Consider the following 14,743-nt stretch of genomic DNA (forward strand, 5'->3'; position numbering starts at 1 on the left):
AGATGTCAAAATTTTGAATTTAAATGATAAATGTATATTAATAAACAACCACTTGAATCTGTTTTATATTATTGGCATTCCATGGAGGATTTGACTTTGAACAATGGCTTCTAAGACCACAGAGGTTGGCAAACTACTAGCAGAGAGCTTAGCTGCTGAGAAAACGCTTTACAGCCCGTTTTCAAATTAGGTTCATCTTGACTGACTCAGAAATCAGGTGTACTCTGGAGAGAGCCCCGGTCCAGGGCCCTAGTAAAGTGGGAGGCATGACTCCGCATCTCCCTGCCCTCAAATAATCTCAAACATAGCCATTCCCAAGCTCACGTCTGCGAATGGGCCTCCGCAGCACAGGGGAGTCAGCAATGCCCCTGAAGGCCGGCATGCAGCTGGCTCCTACCTGGCACACCCACCTGCCCAGGCCTGAGCCCTCTACCGTCCTCAGGTGTGATCTATTCTAGCCCCCTCCGTGGCGGCTGGGGGAGGCTCTGCCACCCGTGGGTCCATGAGCACCTGGACGCTCCAGAAGCCCTGAGTCAGCACCCCATGAATCACAGAGGCTTTTATTCCCCAGGGAGAGCACAGGAAGGGGCGGGGACCAGATTTCTTGCTGGAACTGACGGCTCATTTCCCTCTAGACCCGTCCCATCCTTTAGCGAGTCTCCCACGCAGCTAGCACAACCCACATAGGACAAAAGGAGAATTAAGCAGTGAAGTAGAGGAGGTCAAATGCCAGGTCTGGGGAGGATCCCCCCACCCTCCCGCCCGCACCCCGCCCCCCGTACTCCCCTTGATGGTCCTCCCATACCTCTTCTTGCATCCCTCAGAGGTTTCTGTTTCCAGCCAGGTTCAAGTATTTCCTGCACACCTAGCTAAATAAACTCAGTGCCCTGAGACCACTGGCAGAGGAGACCCACAAAGGCTGTGACATATGCAGAAGGAAACAACCGCTCAACTGAGGCGTGAGATGTCCCAGGGTGCCAAGGAAGGGGACCCATTCCTTATGGTGCTACTAATTCCTATTAAAATGTAGACACTCCTGGGGAAGGGTCATTCTTGAGGCTGTTATTGCTTTTCTTCAGGAAGCATCTTGGTGGAGAAGACAGTGCTGGGTCTTTTGTGGCCCGAGGCTCGGCTCCTTCTCGCGGTGTGACCGGCTTTTACATTACTGAACCTCTCTGGGCTCGGTTTCCTTATCTCTGCAGGAAGGACGCCAGAACCAAGATTCCCTTGGGTCTGAGAGGTACTCGGGCTCGTCTATAAAGTGCCAGGCCCCATACACAGTGTTGGTCGCTTTACTTCCCTCTGGCCCTTGGGGACCAGATGGCCGAGCGTGGCACACCTCTCACAGCGCAGCAGCCAGGAGGGCAGAGAGGTGGCCGACCCACCTGCAGGAGTAAGGAGGGCTGCCTCCGACTTGGGGAGCCCCTGCTATGTGTCCAGCACCATTCTAGGGGCCTTCCCTGTATCTGCACAGCAACCTGAGTGGTAGGTACCATCCCTTTCTCATTTACAAGCAAGAAAGATGAGCCAAGGTGACCAAGCAACTTGCCTCCTCAATAGCAAATGCCTCATGAAACCAGTAAGTGCCGGAGCTGGGATTTGAACTCGGGAAGATCCAGCGCCTCCACTATTAAGCACCCCATCAAACCTCTCCTCTCAGAGGGAGGCACAGATGCTCAGTCCTTCTTCCTCAGAGTCCAGGGGTGCTTCCTCCACCTCGGCTGGAAAGCCCTGGTCACGGCCTGGGTCTAGTGGACCCATGTGGTGCATCTGAGCTGTGGGCAGAGGCCTGGGCCCAGCCACCTTGTGGTTTAGGCAGTTACAGTGATGCCATCTTTGAGGGCTGCGTGAGGCCCTGCCCTCCTCTCTGTAAGCGAGGAAGCACGTGGAGGAAGGGGGTGAGGCAGCGTTCACGGCACCCAGGCTGCCAAGCCCCCTGGGGACTCATAGCCAAGCGCAAAGACCCAAACACAGGGTGAGCATCACCAGAGCTCCAAGAAAGAGGCCCTGGAGCCCCCAAACGTTGGCTGCATCTGAATCAAAATATAGATTCCTGTAGCCCCAATCCCAAGAGTCTGATTCAGAGAACATGGGTGGGCCTGGGAATCTACCTTTTTTTTTTTTTTAACCAGGCACCCCCTGCAACCTACTTAGGTGATTCTGATATACCCCAAAACCAGACAAAACATCCAAAGACATATTCCCAGCCCAAAGAGCTCTAACCCCACACAGCTAACCTGAACCACCACCTGAATCTAACCTGGAACCACAACACATACCTGAAGAGCCAACTACCTAGACACATAGACATCTACCGATGCAAGGGCCCCTCCCCAGGCACATTCAGTCAGCATCTCTGGGGGTTGGGGCACTGCTACTGGAATTTTTAAAAACTTTCTGGAAGATTCTAACGTGTAGCCAGGCCTCAGAACCCGACATCCTTCCAATTCCTCACCACAGGGAGGGTCCTGAAGAGATGCGGCTCAGTCTTCAACACCCACTGTTCTCCTCTGAGTAGGGAGGGGGTGGCCAGGGGGCTCCTCAGGCCAGAACCATCAGAGGGGCAGGCGAAGAGGGGGGCAGAGAAGACAGTGGTCCTCTGGAGTGTGGGCTGGCGTGTGGGGAGGGCTGTGGTATCTTGAAGGTGTTGCCAGGGACAGAAGGGAAACTGAGGACCTACGAAGACAACTGGGGGAGGTGAGGTGGGGCAGGGAGAAAGCCTGGCCTTCAAGGTCTCTACTCCTGGCCAAGGAAGTCCTGAGGATTTCCCATTTCCACAGAGGCTCAAGGAAGGTGGTAATAATAATAATAATAATAATAATAATAATAATAATAATAATAATTTGAAAGAGGTATACGTTTGAAAGAAGAAGACCACCACCAAGCTCATGCAAGAAAGACCAAAACGGTGCCCCCAGCAAGCATATTCAATGACAGACTGTTTCTTACCTGTGTTGAAGGCACCACTTTCGATGACCAAAACTAAAACACTGTTCTCTTTGGAAACCAGCGTTCATGTCCACTTCTGCTGCGTGGCCTTCCTCTCATGCTCTGCTCTGCCCTCTGGAAGGGAGAGCTTGCCTGGCCAGTATCTCTTGAGGCTCCGCCATGAACTAGTTAGAGGCTGCTGGGTTGGTGCCTCGAATCCTGCAGGGGACGGTTGAAAAGTATGGTCAAAGAGTTTGCTTGGTCAACTTCCTCAGACACAGAACAATCTCTGCCTGGTTCCAGGAGGCCCAGGCCCCCACAGCTCCTCCCAGCTTCTTGTCTTGGGCTAGATCCCCACATCCCCTGGGGAGACAGCATGGCAAGGTGGCCCTGGTGCCCTCTTGTATCTTGCACATGGCACCTAACTTCTCAGAGCCCCTATTTTCTCTACCAGTAAGTAGGCAGAATCCCAAGATGGCCCTCAAGGTTTCCCATCCCCCTGGTGCACACATGCTGTATAATCCCCAGGACCGTGAATATAGTGCACTTTACTCTCATGATTAGGTTATGTTACAGGGCATGGCTGATCTCAAAACAGATGGTTCCATGGGCTCGACCTAATCAAGAAAGTCCTTTAACAGCAGAATTTTCTCTGGTTGGTGGCTGAAGAGAAAGTCATGGAGATTAGAATCAGGAGGATTTGACTTGCAAGTTTGCTGCCTTGAAGATGGAGGGGCATGTGGAAAGGACTGGGGTCTGCCTTTCGGGGTTGAGAGCAGCCCCCTGCTGACAACCAGCAAGAAAACAGGACCTGAGTCCTACCTGGAATCCTGGATTGTACCTGGATTCCCACAACAAGTGAATGAGCCTGGAAAAGCAGAACCTTCCCCAGAGCCTCAGGATGACAGCTCAGCCCACAGGCACCTTGATTTCATCCCTGAGCAGAGAATCCAGCCTCTCTGTACCAGGCTTTCCACCTCTAGAACCGTGAGCTAAGAAATGAGTGCCACTCAGTTTCAGATGCTTTGTTATACAGTGAGGGACAACCAATACCACCAGCACAAGTGATTTATATTCAGGCCTGGGTGAAAATTAAATCCAACAAGTAGACCCAAGAGCACACTGTACTCCCCAAATCACTAAACAGACAGGGCATTCAAGGCCAACGGCGGTCTGGCTCAGGGCAGGGGCTCAACCATGATTACAGGTCAGTGGATGAATGAGCGAGCACCAATTTTTATTAGTCAACTTGCTAAGAATGGCAAGTGCCTCTCAGGGTTCTCATGATTCAATGTTCATGGTCCCACAGCGTGCCCAGTGATCTAGGTCTGGAGTAACCTCCACACAAGCCTGGGGTAATGTCCCCTTCCTTCTCTGGGGGCACACAGCCTTGGAAGAATTAGTCTTCCAGCAACCACATCCCACTGCGGATTCCTCCAGAGCGTGCATGTAGCCAAAGCCACCATGCTGTCCCCTCACCACTATACCTGCTGCTCTAGAATCCAGCCAGCCCTGCCCCCCACCCCAAGGCAGCAGCACACGACCACACAGGGCCTCCGTCTATCATCTCCCGCTTCTGTCATCCAAAGCATCCAAATTTTTCACCCCTCCTCGGTGTTCATCAGCCCCATCACCACTCCTCAGTGTTCATCAACCACCCCCTCTGATAGATCTCAATTATCAATACAAACAGCTGAGCTCCATCCCTCCCCGTGGGGAAACACTCATTTCTTAAAACATGCTATCCTCCGAACACAGTCCACGATGCCCACTTCCGAGCCTTGGCTACTGCTACCGCCCTCCCCCTCACAACCATACCTACCGGTGCCTAGGGTGCACCTAGAACAATTCTCTTTAGAACCTAACTGGGTGGCTCATTCATTGAACAGATAACACGTGCAGCACCTATTTTGGGTCAAGCCCAACGGTAAGTGCTGGCCATGAAAGAGTCAAGATTCAGGCCCTGCCTTCAAGGGGATCACAATGGTGGGGGGAGGGGCCAGGAACGAAGGAATGCACAGAGTCAACGGGTTCATAGCTTAACTACACCTTGAAGGCATAAAGAAAAGAGTGGTCAATTCTGATGGTGTCTGAATGCATGAGAGAGAAAGAGAGAGTATTTCAAACGGTAAGAAGTGTAGGTAGACAGGAGACCCCAAAGTAGCCAGACGTTCGACAAGTTGCATGCTGTCCGTATGGCTGGAAATGAGGGGCAAAAGCTGATCGGGGGAGAACTTGGTATACGGAACAGCCTGGACTTGATCTTACAGTGGAGTGAGGCCACTGAATCATTTTAATCAGTGAGGTAATGCAGTCGGGACCAGAGGTGTGGCTGGAGGGGAGGACCGGATCAGGTGGAGGAAGCTAGCCACTGCCCCCCGCAACCCCACCAGCGGGGCCAGCACCACTCGAGCACCGCTCCTGGCCTCCAGCAGCAGTTGAGAGAGCCAGGCGGACACACCTGCATCCGGGTCACCAGGAAATGTTACACACACCTGAGGTTCTCCACGGCAAATGGAACCCATGTGTTTACCTCTTCTCCCCTCAACACCAGTGAAATAAAAAGAGATGTTCAAGTAAGAACAGTTCTCGGGTAGCACCAGGTGGCTGGCAAGTCTGAGGAAAAGCAGACAAGGAGGAATGACAGAAAATCGAATCAAAGCTAAGCCAGCTTCACCCACCGGGGGCAGGCAAAGGCCCACCTGCCAAATCCCCAGGGAATCCTGCTCAGAGGCAGTGGGAGCTGGGGGTAGGGCCGGCTGGCTGGAATTACGAAATCCAAGGATAATGAGTGAATCCTTTGGGTTTCCAAACAGACCAAAGTGGGAAGGAGAGGAGGACAGAAACCACCTACTCCACACCTCACTGTCTTCATTAGCAGCCCTCTTCTTCCAGGAGACCCTAGCCCTGACAGATGGCTTGATTGCTCATGACAGAAACTTCCTGAAGGATCCATCAGCCCATCAATCAATAGTTTGTACCCTAAGATTCTTTGAGTCCCTTGCCTTGCCTCAAAATTCCCCCTCACTGTTTCCCTCAGTCCCAGCCTGTTGGATTGTATTCCTTGCACAATCCTGATGAAGCCCCACATTGACGTATCCATTTTCAAGGAGACTTTCAATCCTCAGCAAATCCCGACTTTGCCTGCCTTCTCTGGAGATGCCAAAGCTCCATGGAAGTGATGTTGCCCCTTACCCAAGTGGGCAGCTTTGTCCCAAAATTTTGAGAATCAAATTGCCATTGGACTTGACGTCCCCATCATTAACTGCCAGAGGGCAACAAAGACTGCAGAGCCCTAAGGAAAAAGGGTTAAAAGATCCGTTACTCTGCCCCCTCTCAAAGCCAAAGAGAGAAGTACTAAAAATAGCATGCCACCCACTTATCTTTTCTTAAAACAATTACTCAAGGAATTACTACACTAAAATAAAAACTGTATCAGAATAAGTAATTCAAGAGAGGGCAAGACAGGATACACAGGAAACAGTGATGAACAATAAAGTAGAAAAATGTATAGTCAGATCTAAGCCAATGTTGATAATAATGGTCTCATCTCATTGGGAATTAGATACCATTTAATTCTTGACATTAATCAAGAAGCATGGGTTTTAATTTCTTAATTCAAGGGTAACCATTTCTAGAAAATGAAATAAGATATAGCCCTTTTAACCACTGTGTGTGAGTGGGGGGAAAAATTCAATTAATTAATTCAGTTAATTAAGCATTAGGAAAGGGACAGCCAGACAGGAAAGGAAAAAGTATCTTAACCAAAAGACATAAAATAAGCCCAAACATATCAATAAATGTGACTAAATTAAATTATTCTATTTTAAGATAAGAGATTAGGTTGAATGGAAAAAAAATGCAGCCATATGCTGTTTGGAAGTGATACACTTAAAAAAATTGACACAAGTTGAACTCAAAAAATGGCAAGGAGACATAACAAGCAAAACGGTAACAAAGACAATGTAGGAAAGTTAATATTAATATCTGACAAAATGCCAAAATGTTAAATAGAATAAAATGGGGCATTTTAGATTGCTAATGGGTCTGTTTCTCCATGAAGTCACAAAAATCATGAACCTTACCTTCACCCTGAACCACAGAACCATAAAATATATGAAATAATATAGTTTTAGGACCACAAGGAGAAGACACATACAGAGCAGTATAGGTCTTAAACACATTACTCTAAGTCTGATGGTACAAGTAACTGCCAAAGAAAAGTATGGAGGATTTGAAGACACAGTTTGTACGCTTAACTTCATCTAGATGCAAGAAGCAGAGAAAACATCTTTTTCTCAAATGTCCTTGTAGAAGACTACAAGAAAATCTCAAATTCCAACATGTATACCACAGTCTCCGTTCCCAATGCAACAGAACTAGAAATTAACAAGCAGCAAAAAATAAAAAAAGTAAACCATGCACACAATTTAAAAATGCTGTTCTAAACAACTGGAGTCAAAGAGGCGCAAAACTATAATTGTAGGATATTTATAAATATGCGACATTGAGAACCCTGCTTTTTAAAAATCTGGAGAATGCAACCAAACTGCTTTTGGAGGGAGATACAGACCTTAAATGCTTTTATGATAAAAGAAAGACGGAAACCAAATCAATTAAGCATCTAACCCAAGAGGCTGAGAAAGGGGGAGAATAAACGAAATAGTCTATCAGTAAGAGAATGAAAAAAGCACAGCAACCACCAGAAAAAACATGGACAGCTACAGACTGGTTACTGAGACCAGCAACAGGGACAAACCGCTGGCTAATCTGAGCGGCAGCAAAGAGCCAGATCGCAAACAATGGTGAAGAAGGGCGACGCAAACACGTACACGAACAATTAAAAAAAAAAAAAAACGAGAGAAATTAATACGTCACTTGATGCCAATGAATTTGAAAACCAATCATTTCCTAGAAGACTATAAATTGTAAAAATGAAGAAGAGGGAGGAAACCTGACCCAGCAGTGATGTTAGAAGAGACAGAAGATGCTGTCGAAGATGGAATGATAGTGGAGGAAGAATGAATTCTTTAAATAAGAAAGCTGTGACATCTTCAACAAGTATTCATTAAATGCCTACTATGTGTTGGGCACTGTTCTAGGCCCTGGAGATTCAGCAGTGAGTAAGACAGAAAACACTCCTGCCTTTCTGGATCTGCAGCTCTATCCAGGGAGGATGAGCAGTTAACCTACAACAGGTAAAATAAATGGTTTGCAACAAAATGGGATACAGAGTGAGGGAAGGTGGAGGATTCTATTTTAAATAGGGTATGTGCCCCATACGTACACAAATGTATTTGGATTAAAGAAATAAAACATAGAAGCAAATCCACCCCTCCCTCTCTGAAAAAAAGTAAATGAAAATGTCTAATGAAGATATGTAAAGATGCTTGGACTCACTAATAATTAAAGGGATATAAGTTAAAGTCAATATCAACTCTCCCCCATTTGATGGGCAAAGAGGAAAGCGACTATCACCATCAGTGCTGGAGAGAAGAAGAAATTTATGTCAACCCAGCAGCTTCCCAAGTGCACACACAAATACACATCTTACACAAACGTACACACAGATGCACCCATACCTGTGATCACTGCAGCAACTTTTTTAACAGTGAGCATGGAAACAACCTTAAAATCCATCAGCAGGGAATTGGTTTAATAAGTAAGTGATGACAAATCCACCCAATGGAATAGTAATGGGACAATAACTTCTCTTAATTAAAAATAATTATACACTCCTACCAATAATAGGATTCTTCGTGGCTTGAACTATGTGTTGACCATGGGGTTCAGCCCTTCTCCTGGGCAATCTCCTTCCCTTCCCCCACAGCCTGCAGGATGGAAGGCATCCTGGACTGGGGCCCATTTTGCACACGAGGCTTAGCCAAGGCTGAGACCTGACAAGTGGTGATCTTTGGGGTGTCTGACCCAGGAGCCCCTACTCTTAGCTACTACACACACTTCCTGTCAATGGAATGGTGTGAGAAACGGGGAAAGGCAGCATCGCAAGACACAACTGTCTGTGTAGCTGTGGGTGCTGTGGACCTGGAAGAGAAACACCAAGCTGTCAGCTCCTCTGATGGGTGGGACTGCGAAGGGATAGGGTTTGGAGCAGGCATTTTCTTCTTTATACATTTCTAGACTGTTCTTTTTTTTTTTTTTTTACAATAAGCATGTTTATCACTTTTAAAAATTAAGGATTGTAATTTAAAAATGATATCAAAATGTCTTCTCTTTAGGACATAGCTGAACAGGGAAGCCCTATTAAAACAAGAGGGGCCCATCTGCAAGGTGGTACCTACCCAGGGCAGGAAGGACTCTTCTGCAGCTCCTCTGCAGGCCCCACTCAAAACCTCAGGGAGGGAGGGACGGAGGGAGGGAGGGAGGGAGGGAGGGCTGTCCTCCCCACGCCCCACCCTCCCTGTGGAACCAAAGTAGTGCAGCACGGCATCTGCTGGCAGGTGGAAGGCACCCCACATCCGGTGTGGGCACTGGGGTTGGCATCACCGTAGGGGAAGTTCAGCAGTGAAAGAGTTAAAGAAAACCCCCAGATGCCTGCAGGGGCCAGCCTCTTCCCAGGGCTGGTGAGATAGCCAGGGGGCTGGGGCTCCAGCACCGGACTGCACACCCTGCTCCCAGGGAAGGCCCTGCTGCCCTCCTGACACACAGCCTGTCCCCCCACTGGGAACGGGACATCTGCAGATGGGGCTGGCACGTGGCTCAGCTGAGTTTGATCTGCTAGGGGTGGGGAACTGCAGGACAAATCTTTCCATTTGTATATTCATTTCTGCTACCATGGCTGTGGGTCGACAAGAAAACATGCACATCCAAGACACTGGGACACACATGACAGAACCACATGGCATAATCTTGATGGGTCATGCTGGGCTCCTGAGCAACTGGGAGGGGACATGAGGAGAACTGTCGGCATGCCTCATTGACCCAACACCACGCAGCATGGGTAGTGCAGAATGTTGGCCCAGACACCAGCAGGACTTGGGTTCAGACCCTGGTTTTACCCATTTATAGCTGTGTGACCTCAGCTGAATTACTTAACTTCTCTGAGCCTCACTTTCTTCATGAGTAAAAAGTGAAAAACATCACCTGTGCCTGGGCTTGTGGTGTAGATCAGATGAGACAGTGTTGTGTGAGATGTGGCACAGGCTCAGCATGCATGAGGCGCTCGACAAATGCCTGCACCCTTCTCCAGTTATGGCGGGAAAACATCCACGCTGCCCTTCTTCTGCCCATCTCTCCGCCTACAGATCCTGTTTCGGGACTGGATCTGCAAGGTTTCCTGCCTTCTTCCCTGTGGCCAAGCTTGGGGCTCTCACTTTCCTGGGGTATTCACCTTTGCTTCAAATGCCTGCCCTTCTGTCTGAGAATGCTGCCAATACACTAGGCAGCTCAGAGGCCGCTTCTGGATCCTTCTTGGCTCCTGGCTGCCTTCTCCAGACCAGAGGCTGCTCCCTCCCACGGAGTAGTGAGGTGTCCCAGACAAGGAAAGTGAGTAAGGGAGAAAGGCAGTGGAGCTCAGAGCCTTTGATATGGACAAGACATGCTTTGAGAATCCCCGGAAAACGTTTTCCAGTAAAAGCAGGGTTTTTAAAAATAGAGGATGGTGATACATTTCCATTTGTACTGAGGACAGAAAAAGAGGAATGCCAAGTGCAGGATAATGGATTCTGTTTCGTGATCAGCAGGAATATCCAGGCCCCTAAACTGTATTGGCATTAGGCAGAAGAAATATTCAGTTTTCAGGCAGTGCAGGGAAGGGAGACACTGAGGCACACGGAGGGCACCCAGCCCAGAAGTCCAGGAGACTAGAGAGTGGCAGGAAGAGAAAGTACAGACGAAACCCCAGGGCCGCACGTGAGGCTGAGGTGCTGAGCTGCCAAGGCCCAGACCAGGGGTAGAGGAGTTATTTCCTGCCATACCGGGCCACGCCTTGTGGGGGCCCTCTTGCACCAGAAGTCTCCCCACATTGGTACAGTAGAAAGCCCACTGGACTGGCCCACATGTGGGGTCCCACTGCATCCAGCTGAGTGACCTTCCACAAGGCACTTCCTGTCACTGGGCTAGACCACAGGGTGCAAAGGGGAAGACACCTGGCCCCTGCCTCAGGTGTCATGGATCTAGTAGGGAAGATGGGCCAGAAAATCGGGGCTTATGGCCCTTTCTCCCAAGGAACCCCAAACTCGGGCTGCTTCCTCCCAAAAAGGGCTCATAACATCTTCCTCAGTTTGTAAAGACAGAAGGGAGAAGTAGGGAAGGAAACATTTGTTGAGAGCCCACCAAAGTTGTCCCTACATTGTCTTGCTGTCACACTGATGCTATGGGCAGGCTCCCCCACCACCGTGTGACAGCCATGGGAATGGAGGTTTAGAAACCAGAGAGATATGGGTGGGCAACCTTGCACAGCAGGTCAGCCCCAGGCTATGGTTGCAGACAAAACCGGGCACCTCTAGTCTCTGCCACTGTGTAGCCTCAGGTGCCACTTAATACTTCAGGTATTAGTTTCCCCATCTCTAAAATGGGCCGTGTAAGAATTAAATAATACAGAGTCGACTTGCCAAAACATGACCTTCTTGCTGTTTCTCTTTTGGTTATTTCTGATCATCTAGCTTTACTGATATACACAAGGATTTCTGTCTTCTAAAAGAAGACGGTTCCAGATCCCATAACAAGAGAACAAAGAAAAAGAAGAGGAGGTTGAGATCCTGGGAGACCCCAAGGAATGCAGAACCTCAACCGCTGGCCCCCCTTCGGGAGGGGGTTAGTAATTAAGGCCCACCGGGAAGAAGCAAGCAGGATGTGTGTGTTTGGAGGGATAGTTGCCATGTGTTCCCACCATGACTGCCTACTTAGCGAACAGGGGAAGCCTGGTGACCCAGGACCCGCCAGGGACCCAGCCAAGCTTCTGGTCCCAACCTGCCCCCACACCTACCCAGTGCCACCCCTCCCCCCACCCCCCAGTTCAAGGGCTCAGTCAGGCAGAAGGGGCTGTGCCAAAGGAAATTGTTTGCTACAGAGCCTTCTGGGTCTGCTCTGTTCTTCTTCCTTTTTTTGGACTCTGTGGCTGTTTGAGTGGGTACCTTTTTCCATAGAGAGTTTCCACTCCACCGGTTATTTACATTGTCACCACCTAGATGTAGGCTGTTAGAGCCGGTGAACTGGATCAGGCCTGTGGGGCCCTTCTCAGTTTATCAGGAGCGTGGAGGGCCTGGGTCAGCCACTATTCCGGGGTGACCTGTGGGTGGGAGTAACGGCCTCGACCCCCGGCAGGGCTATCTTTGATCTGCTCCGTCCCGTTAGGAAGACATTTCCCCGGTGGGATTTAAGAGCACAAGCTCCTGGGTTTGAATCCTTCTTCCTCTGCTTCCCAGCTGTGTGACCAGGGTCAGGTTATTTACCTAACCTCTCTGGGCCTCGGTGAACTAGTTTGTAAAATGGGAATAAAAGTAGCACCTACCTGGCTGGATGTTGGGGAGACTCGATCAGTTCATGCACATAAAATGCTTAGAACAGTGCCCAGCCTAAAGCCTCAGTAAGTGGCCATAAATGTGGACGAAGTTCTTTTTTCTGTCACTCTTGCTAAGACCCAGTGCCCGTCGCCTCATCTGGACCAACATGTCACAGGGTCTGATCCGTCCTCCTGAGCTCCCCCTTTCTATAAGGCCAGATACACTGCCCTGACACCCAGCTCTCTCCTTGCTCTTTCCTGTCCTGAATCCTTCAGTGGTTCCTCCTGGAGGGTATGGTCTACATGTGGGATCACCTTCACAAATATGCCAGGATGCCCCTGACATCAACGTTCCCATACAAAAGCCCTGCTCTCGCCAAAAATGTCTGCTCAGAGGGTTCATGTTCCCTTCCATGCAAATCTCTGTCTGGAATGCTTTTCTCCATTCCACTGTGGCCTAATCCAACCACATCCCCCGTGTGAGCCCAGCTCACATGCCACTTCTTCCATGAAGCCCTCCATGACCTACCCTCCCTAGCCAGAAAGGATCTCTTATTTACAGCATTTGGTCTCTTTATTGTGGCATTTACCTCCTCTCCCCTGTGTGTGTAATAAGTTATACACAAATTCTTGTCGGCATCACAGACAAACCACACGAGCTTTGAGGACAGGACCGGGATGTGCCTGATTCATCTCTGTATCACGCACAAAGCCTTGAACATAACTGGTGACAATAAATGAGGGAATAAACACTGAGTTCTCTCAATTTACTACCCCTGGGTAACAGGGGAAAATATCTGTAGGTGGGTTGGTGAAGATGAATCAACATCCCGACAGCATCCACACACTCTTCCTGGTTCCTCTTGAGGGAACCAGCAGATGGGGGTGTCATCCAGGGACTGGGACCCCAAGGGGCTCACAGCCCCACCCCAACCTGGTCTCTACTGCTGAGTCCCAGGTGAGCAGCCCAAAGTCCAGTGTCAGATTCTAAATCTCAGCGTGTGGGTCTTGAAAGTCACCCAAGCATCCTAAGAAGTCCAGGAACGATCACTGACCTCTCCCTCTCCCCGCACGTCCCATATGCCTCCAGGTCCTTAGGGAATTGGCTCCTCAAGTGCCTGCAGTCTGTTAGCTCCTCCCCACCCCACTGTCCCTGAGTCCACTCTCCCCGTGGGATGAGTGGTATCTGCATCATGGAAGAGGCACACAGTGCGGTGCTCCGTGACCACTTCTGATGCTTGTGGACTGCCCTCAGAAATCCGGACTCCCCTGGGAGGGGTGAGAGCCTCTTCCCCACAGGGTCACCATGACCATCCAGCCTCCCCCTTCTCCTGACACTCTCCCTCACCCCTTGCCTTTCAACTACCTGAGCACATGGCCTTCTTCCCGGGCTTCAAACCCTTGTTGACGCTGTCCCTGCTCTCGGTGGGGGGGGGGGGGGGGGGGGGGGGTCCTCCTCCCCTTCTCTACCAGGCCAGCTCCCACTCATCCTTTGAAAGTTCAGCTCTGGCAAAACCTCCTTCTGAACCCCTGAACCCTCTGAGCAGCTCCAGCCCCACCGCTGTCCAGGGAGCTGGCTAGAACTCCCTTCTCTCCTGCTCCTGACCCTCCATCCGGAGCTTTGCTGTAACACCAACCATACCACCCCGTGCTCCTTGTCCTTCTGCCTGTCTGTCTTCCCCGCAGACAGCGCCTCGAGGGCAGGAACAACATGGACTGTCTGTCCTACGGCGCTCGGCTCAGTGCTTGGTGTGTGCAATAAGCACACGACCACCGGCCTGCCTTCCAGGCTGGCGCCTCTGATGTCACCACGTCCGGGAGCTCACTTTCCAGGACAAGGAACAGCCGATTTTTGCCAAACTGGCAGGTCCCCAGTCCGCCTAAACCAAAAGGTTCTCCCAGGGAACCTGCTGTCTGTCTCTGCGCCATGGCCCCAGGACCCGGAAGAGCCTGCTGCTGGCCCTTGTGTCTCTCAGGGACTCCATGGCCCCATCTGCCAAACCAAAGACCAGACAAGCCCATCTCTAAAGAACCCCTTCTGTTCTAACTCCCTGCTGGGGAGCTGATAGTATTTACCAGCCAGAATAATTCTTCCCCATTTAAGAAAAACAAACAGAGAGAACCAGGCCTCCTTCTCTGCTCCTCCTGAAAACCCAGATGGGTCTCCAACTCTGCAAAGAAATGAGGTGCCCTACTGATCCTCGAAGGAATGCTCTCATTTGGTGGCAACTACTATGTCCTTATGAGCCAAGGATTTCAAATCCCCTTGCTATATCTGTTTGTTTGTTTTTTTCTTCAATTTTCACAGTTGGGTGTGATTGGTCTTTCTCACTTTCATTTTACATAAAGTGA

General features: G+C 49.9%; 1 protein-coding gene across 8 annotated transcripts in view; it reads right to left on the reverse strand.

Annotated features, from left to right (window-relative positions):
- The window catches only part of HIVEP3 (HIVEP zinc finger 3), a 480,349-nt gene that overhangs the window by 89,470 nt on the left and 376,136 nt on the right, over positions 1 to 14,743 (reverse strand). For 7 of the 8 annotated variants that reach the window (XM_027607320.2, XM_027607348.2, XM_027607357.2 and 4 more), the window contains one exon: positions 2,950 to 3,147. The gene's annotated coding sequence lies outside the window, so the exon portion shown is untranslated. Of the gene's footprint in view, positions 1 to 2,949; positions 3,148 to 14,743 lie in introns of those variants that run through there. The other variant, XM_027607377.2, reaches the window with a different exon arrangement.

Source organism: Zalophus californianus, chromosome 4 (genome assembly GCF_009762305.2).
Source record: "Zalophus californianus isolate mZalCal1 chromosome 4, mZalCal1.pri.v2, whole genome shotgun sequence".
In the NCBI taxonomy this organism is placed as follows: Eukaryota; Metazoa; Chordata; class Mammalia; order Carnivora; family Otariidae; genus Zalophus; species Zalophus californianus.